At 44.8% G+C, this 6,865-nt stretch overlaps 1 protein-coding gene and 1 long non-coding RNA gene across 2 annotated transcripts in view; both read left to right on the top strand.

Annotated features, from left to right (window-relative positions):
- Window positions 1-3,915, top strand: LOC310807684. The gene is made up of 2 exons (XR_014554330.1): window positions 1-2,192; window positions 2,230-3,915. It is a non-coding gene; the product is annotated as an uncharacterized lncRNA (long non-coding RNA).
- An 859-nt stretch (window positions 3,916-4,774) lies between these two features.
- The window catches only part of LOC310806808 (ras association domain-containing protein 2-like), a 10,070-nt gene continuing 7,979 nt past the window's right edge, over window positions 4,775-6,865 (top strand). The window contains exon 1 of the mRNA XM_083673056.1: window positions 4,775-4,898. The gene's annotated coding sequence lies outside the window, so the exon portion shown is untranslated. The remainder of the gene's footprint in view (window positions 4,899-6,865) is intronic.

Here is a 6,865-nt window from a genome sequence, read left to right as displayed (position 1 = left end):
GACTCAGGACTAGAGCTTGACTCAGGACTAGAGCTTGACTCAAGGACTAGAGCTTGACTCAGGACTAGAGCTTGACTCAAGGACTAGAGCTTGACTCAGGACTAGAGCTTGACTCAGGACTGAGCGTTGAGAATCTTCTATCTGGGTGGAGGTCAGAGTTCACATGATCACCCTGTCAGCAGACCTTACTGTATCAGTATTATCATACGCAGCACTAACAAACGCCACCAAACCCCTCTTGCTCTTGAACGCCACCAAACCCCTTTTGCTCTTGAACGCCACCAAACCCCTCTTGCTCTTGAACGCCACCAAACCCCTCTTGCTCTTGAACGCCACCAAACCCCTCTTGCTCTTGAACGTCGCCACAGCCCCTCGTCCGGCTTGTAGAGTTAGCTAGAGAAGCTACGTCACTTTAGCACGTAGCAGAATGCACTTAGTTTGCTAAATGTGCACTTGCAGCAACACGTTTTAGAATTTAAATACTTTTCTATCTCACTAATAACCTTAATTTTGTTATGGTATATATTTAATTCCTATTAGGCTAGGGTTTTTTATGTCATTTTTGTAGGCACATGTGTAGTGGTTCTAGAGGTGGGTTGGACCCGTCTGACACCTGAGTCAGGAGCGCTCAGATGAAGACGGCCGCAGGAACATCAGTGCAGGTTTGCAGAGGAGGGGAGAAGCTTTGAAACGTTTAGCACCCAGGTGCCTGAGAGAGACAGACGTAGGGAGAGACACAGAGGTGATTTTACAGTGACTATCCCGTCCCCAAGCTCTCTGGCCTGTGTCCTACCCTGTCCTGTCCTATGCTGATGACGGTGTCAGTTCTACTCTGCTGTTCAGTTCAAGTGAACATGTTTGATTTGCAGACACACACGGCACCGTACTGTACCATACAACGTGCACCAATATGGGAACTTGCATACTACTTTCAGAATGAAGTGCTGTATTGGCAGTGTATACTACAAAGTATGTGAGCGTGTATATTGGGATATGGTCCCAGACTTCAGGTTTAGGGGTGGGGGCGGGGGGGGGGGGGTTCTCAATGGCTCACAGACTGTACAATCTAGTGTCCTGCACCTATTGATTACTATCACTATTGATAACTATTGTTCTGATTGTTGCTGATGTCATTGTTCATATTGTTGGCATTATTCACTTATTTTATGTATTATGTGTCAATTTCACACAGCCCCCAGCCGCCCCCCCAGCCCCCCACCCCACCCCAGCCCCCAGCCCCCACCCTCCCCATCCACCTCTGTAGTTTCCCATTCACTGTAGGTGTCCGCTCTTCAAACTGAATTGCAACTTTATTTAGAGAATATAATATATCTTCATGGTCTGTTCGAGGAAATAGTCGATTTAACATGCAGTCCAACATCCTCAGTCACCATACTCTTCACAACACACCGGTGAGGACCCCAAAGCTGCTGAGCAGCACTCTGGCTCAGAAATGCTATATTTTAAACTATTTCAAATCACATTCTAGATTTACTTGATTTTATCTCTTTGATTGTTTTATTTATTTATTTATGATGAGTAAGAAAGTCAGTGTTTTAGTGAAGTTTATGAGAAGCATATTTGTGTGCCTCCATGCACATTGTCAGAACTATATTTATCAGAATACAGATTTATTCTGCCCCTCAGAATATTGTGATGACTTTCCCCTGCAGACCTACAGCAGAGAGAGATGTTGTTATAATCTCTAGAGATGATAATCTCTCTAGTCTGCCAGAAACTGGACAGGGGAAACCAACATTCAAATATACATCATTTAACAGAAATGTCACATGGTGCTCTTAGGTCATTCCATGCATGTTATATTTGTTTAAAACACTTTTGAACTGGACCTGGACAGTGGAATGTCAAAGTCAGGACCTTTAACTCTGTATCCAATGGAGGAGGCTGGTGGAGGTAGAAATTGGAGGATGGGCTCATTGTAATGAATGGAATGGTGTGTTTAATACTGGGCTTCATTCCATGCATTCCAATGAGCCCGTCCTCCGATTTCTGCCTCCACTCCAGTGTGTTAGAAGGCAAAGAGAGGCTCGACGGAGGATGGAGGATGGAGGCTGGTCACTTGATAACATACTAGAATGAACTAATTCTGGCCATGCTAGGACGGACACATGTTGCAGAAAGTACATGAGTCATTTATTCATGGTTGGGGTTAGTTAGTTAGTGGTTAGTTAGTTAGTGGTTAGTTAGTTAGTGGTTAGTGGTTGAAAGTGATCACATTTGTGGTCAGAAACTCGTGCTGTACTTCCGTCCTTCCTAGCATGGCCAGATAGTGACCAGGTTAGAGAACACTAAAAGATGTTCAAATTCAAGACCACAAAACGATCCCATCCTGTTAGGAACTATCAGCCGTAACTGTAACCAATGTACGATGAAAGGGGAGGTGGAGTCGGAGGTTTGGTACCTACCTCTTGAGAGGGGCGTTGTGCAACTTTGTTTACCCGGTAAGGAAGTGTTCCTCTGTGACTTTACGGCCCACGCTGCCTTCCCCTGCTCCCTGAGAGCACGTACAGGGGATCCAATAGAAGTAAGAGACCAGTCCTTCAATTTACTTTCTTTTTCAGGGGGGTGGAAGGTCAGAGGAGGGGAGGGGGGGTATTTTGGCACCTCTTTGTGGTGAAATTCCTTTATACACACATGCATTTTCTATCATGTGGTTTCTATGACATCACCCCCCGCGTTAATGCAACTCGCAGATATTTTTCCATCATATACTCCCCCCCTCCTCCTCCTCCTCCTCACCTCCCCCCCCCCCCTCCCCTCCCCCCCCTCCTCCTCACCTTCCTCCCCCTCCACTCCTGCAGTGCAGATATGCTGTCAGTGTCTTCTTTTGTTTAGTGTACATGATTTTTTCTATTGAAATGTTGATGTTGCTGAATGCAGGAATTTACACACCGGTTGGCCACCTTTATTAAGAGCCTGTCCGTCTGGGGCAAGTAGTGATGAAGTTGCCCCTCGACACTGATCCAAGGCCGGTCCTGCATTCTCCCTCCTAATGATTGGGATAAGGATGGGGGCCTATCAGTGCCTAAGGGCAGCGTTTACTTGGAGCTTCTAGTTACCTCACTACTACCTGACTACCACCTGACTACCTGATTCTTTCTGCTTGGTCAGATCTCTTTAGTCTGTAATGCATGGAGCTTCTTGGTTCCTGGACAGAGTGGCGGTCCAGGAGTCGGTCTCATTCCCCCACAGCGTGGATCATGTCTCCTACAGGGTTGTGATAGAACTACACCCCTGAAACAACGTTGCAGCCCTAATATTACAACTTAAACCAGACCTTCTCATTTTAACAGAAATCTGTGTCCATTAGTTTGGTAGGTCATGCTCCAGGTCATAGACTTAACCCACGATCAATGACGGGTCTTTCCAACATGGCCATAAGGTGTCACAAAGAAATCAATCCCTTTCAGTTATTTTGAAGGGGAGGCTATCTGAAAACTGTACTTTTTTTTCCTCAAGTGTTTTATCTTTTTAATGGTTTTTTTCTTGTTTTCTTTTTTTTTTTATACATAATTGTTATGTTTTTACAGACAATGTTTGTAAGAAAGAAATCATGCATTTTAATCCTAAATCATCATGCCGCATTTAAGAATAAAAAAGAAAATACTCTTTTCTTCTATTTTAAATCTGTAGTTTGGTGGAATACTTTCGTTAGGTAGAACTTTTTCATATTGTATTTTTCTAACATTGCTTTCTGTTCATGTTATTACAGTATCAGTACAAATCGAGAAAGAGCTGAGAAACTTTGAACAGTTGTAAAAATATATAAATGTATATTGAATTAAGTACAGTGTGCTGAAAACTTATGGACCAGGCATTGTGTATACTAATAGTAGCAGCAAAATGTTATATTCTTTGTTCCTAAAACTATTTAATAAGATGTTACAGAATGAATACCGTCTCCTGTCTTTATTTCACTGAAAAGGCCTGCAGCTTTTTCTCTTCCCTCGGCTTCTACATCATTGAAAATATGCTGAACATCTCTCTCTCTCTCTCTCTCTCTCTCTCTCTCTCTCTCTCTCTCTCTCTCTCTCTCTCTCTCTCTCTCTCTCTCTCTCAGTCATTTGGTAGAGAGAGATTAGGCATATTCTTGTGTCTGGTAACACAGACAGCCATTCAGTCTTAATTGCTGTCAGATATTAAGCCGTGGAGCTCCGCAGGGAGAGCAGATGTTACCGAGAAGATTACTGTCCGAGAGCAGGAGAGGGAAGAGCTCTCTGAGCACAACCTGTCTCATACTTTTGGATATAGGAAATGTTGTGGTAATACATAGGGCCTACAGGGATGTAACTGAAAACTCATAAAAGCTGTTAAACCCCAACCATAACATCTATTTATTTGAAGATTTTTTTTTATAATAATACATAGGCTTTTTTTTTCTTGACCTACCTGTCTACTTACATTTGTTAAAAATGCCCCAAAAAAGGATAGTCCGCCTATGCATGTATGCGACTATGATATTATCTGGACTTTGCGCAGTAGAATAGGGATCGTGGTCTATTATATGTCGCCCTAATGTGTGTTTGGGGTCGCATTGTTTGCGGGATTCCCCGTCCTATTCTCTTCACCTCCTCACTGCGCGAACAAAGGGGCGGCAGGGCGTGATGTGATTGGTTCCCGGGTCGGGAGCCCAGAGGTCCGCTACACCAGATGGGGTTCTCCTCCTCGTGCGCTCGCCACGCACGCAAACCCCCCGTGCGTCCGTGCGCCGCCGACGATTGTTTCCAACGCGAGGAGAAGGAGAACCGCGGAGGGAAGGAGCAGACGGTGCACGGCGAACGGTTCACTACTTACTCACACTGGTCAAAACGTGGGAGAAAAACGAAGCCCGTTTCTGAAACAACATCACCAAGAAGACTGGGAAATATCAGCAGAAAGTAAGTATCTGCATCAGAAGTAAGAAGGCTGTGTTATTGCAGCGATATGAATCTGTCGTCCACGCTTTACGATCGATAACTCGGAAGGTAAGCACTTTGTAATTGGCATAGAAATAGGGTACAATGTCGCCAGTTAGTGCGTGTCGGGATGGAGCCTTTGCGTGGCTGATATTATCTACAGCAGCGACACAGACTTCTTAAGTGTTATCTTCCGTTGAGGGTCATGAATTTAGAACAGATATCGCATCGATTATGATGAAGCATAGCATGCTATCCGCCCTTCACAAATAACAGACAGTTATTTACGATATGTACCCCACAGATAGCTTCAATGCCATATGATCAAACTCAATCGCTATGCAGCAAGCCTATGCATTATATGGTAGTATTACTCTGTTATACAGAAGAGTGTGTCTTGGCTGTGTCTAGCATAACACAATGTCTGGACAGATTACATAACAGGAATCAGATACTTAAGATTCTTCTCAGCGCGGACACACACACACACACACACACACACACACACACACACACACACACATGGGTATCACGGGGGCTGGCTAGTGGAAAGTGCCCTGGGAATGACCCTCAGTCTGACTCCACTCCAAATACAAGGGCATATTTTCCACTCCATAGTTGTGAGGACATCATTATTACTTGGCCTGTACTTTCAATTATTAATATCATTACACACCATATTAGTCTGAAGGGTAGGCACATAGAGGAGCGAGTCAGAGAAGCAGGACACACACACCACAGAATCTGGTTGTTGAGTCTCAGATGTTTTTGGGGTTGCTATGACAATGTGAACAATAGTGGGGTAGAACATTAGTAAAGTTGAGGCTGAAGGGAGGAGGGGCGGTTTGGACTTGCATTCAGCCCTTCAGCCAAAGAAGTTCACCGAGGACAGAGGCACAGGGCAAGAGGGCAAAACACAAGCGAGTGTGTTAATGAGAAAGACTGAAGGAGAGGGAGTGAAGTCAGGAGATTGCGGTCATGGTTTTTAAGAGGTGGATGGTTTCCAATCTTGTGAAGAGAAAGAGTAGAAGAGAGAGGAGAGAACAGGACACAGCAGAACACAAAGGAATGATAATATTTCTGTAAATATGGATTAGATAACAATATAACATCTAGAGAGGGAGGGTGGGAAAGAGCAAGAGATGAGGAAATATGAAGCCATCTGGTATTCAAACTGCTATCTCTAATTCCACTGCTTTGGCAACACATGTATTTCATGCCAATAAAGCCTCTTGAATTGAGTTAGAGAGATAGGGTAAGTAATGGGGTAGAAAGAAGGAGTCAGAGTCAGGGTAGACATTACTGTGGAACGGGAGACGCTGGATTGGCTGATCCAGTGGTTGTTGTAAATGAGGCAGTAGGGAGTTCTGGGGGATGGCTGGGGCTATTTTTGGATCCTTATACAGAACATAGCAATTTGAGTTGGAATGCAGAACGGTGCAGTACAGAGCAGAGGCCTGTTCCGACCGAGCTCTGGGTTGGGTCAGTGCTGGGTCAATTTGGTTCTGTTTTTACATACAGTAGATTGCCGCACCAACCAAAGGCATCAAGCATAATTTGAAGCAGACCAACTATACAGAGACTAGTTATTCAAAATAAGAGTTTTGGTACCTCATCATCATCTGTTAAGCAAGGCCACTTCCATTTTGGAGAATTCTTCACACCCTCTCTACTCAGAGTTCTACCTCCCGCCGTCTGGGTGGGAGGACAGTTCTACCTCCCGCCGCCTGGGTGTGTGTGTGTGTGTGTGTGTGTGTGTGTGTGTGTGTGTGTGTGTGTGTGTGTGTGTGTGTGTGTGTGTGTGTGTGACAGTTCTACCTCCCGCCGCCTGGGTGGGGGGACAGGGTGCCTGAACTCAAGAGTGGAAAAGAGCAGAGTACCTTTATCCCCTCTGTGGCTCAGCTGGTAGAGCTTGGCACTAACAACGCTTAGGTTGTGGGTTTGATTCC

This window comes from Argentina silus (genome assembly GCF_951799395.1).
Source record: "Argentina silus genome assembly, chromosome: 7".
NCBI classification, from domain to species: domain Eukaryota; kingdom Metazoa; phylum Chordata; class Actinopteri; order Argentiniformes; family Argentinidae; genus Argentina; species Argentina silus.
The sequence above is the reverse complement of the archived record's forward strand: the minus strand, read 5'-3'. Positions and strand labels throughout refer to the sequence as shown.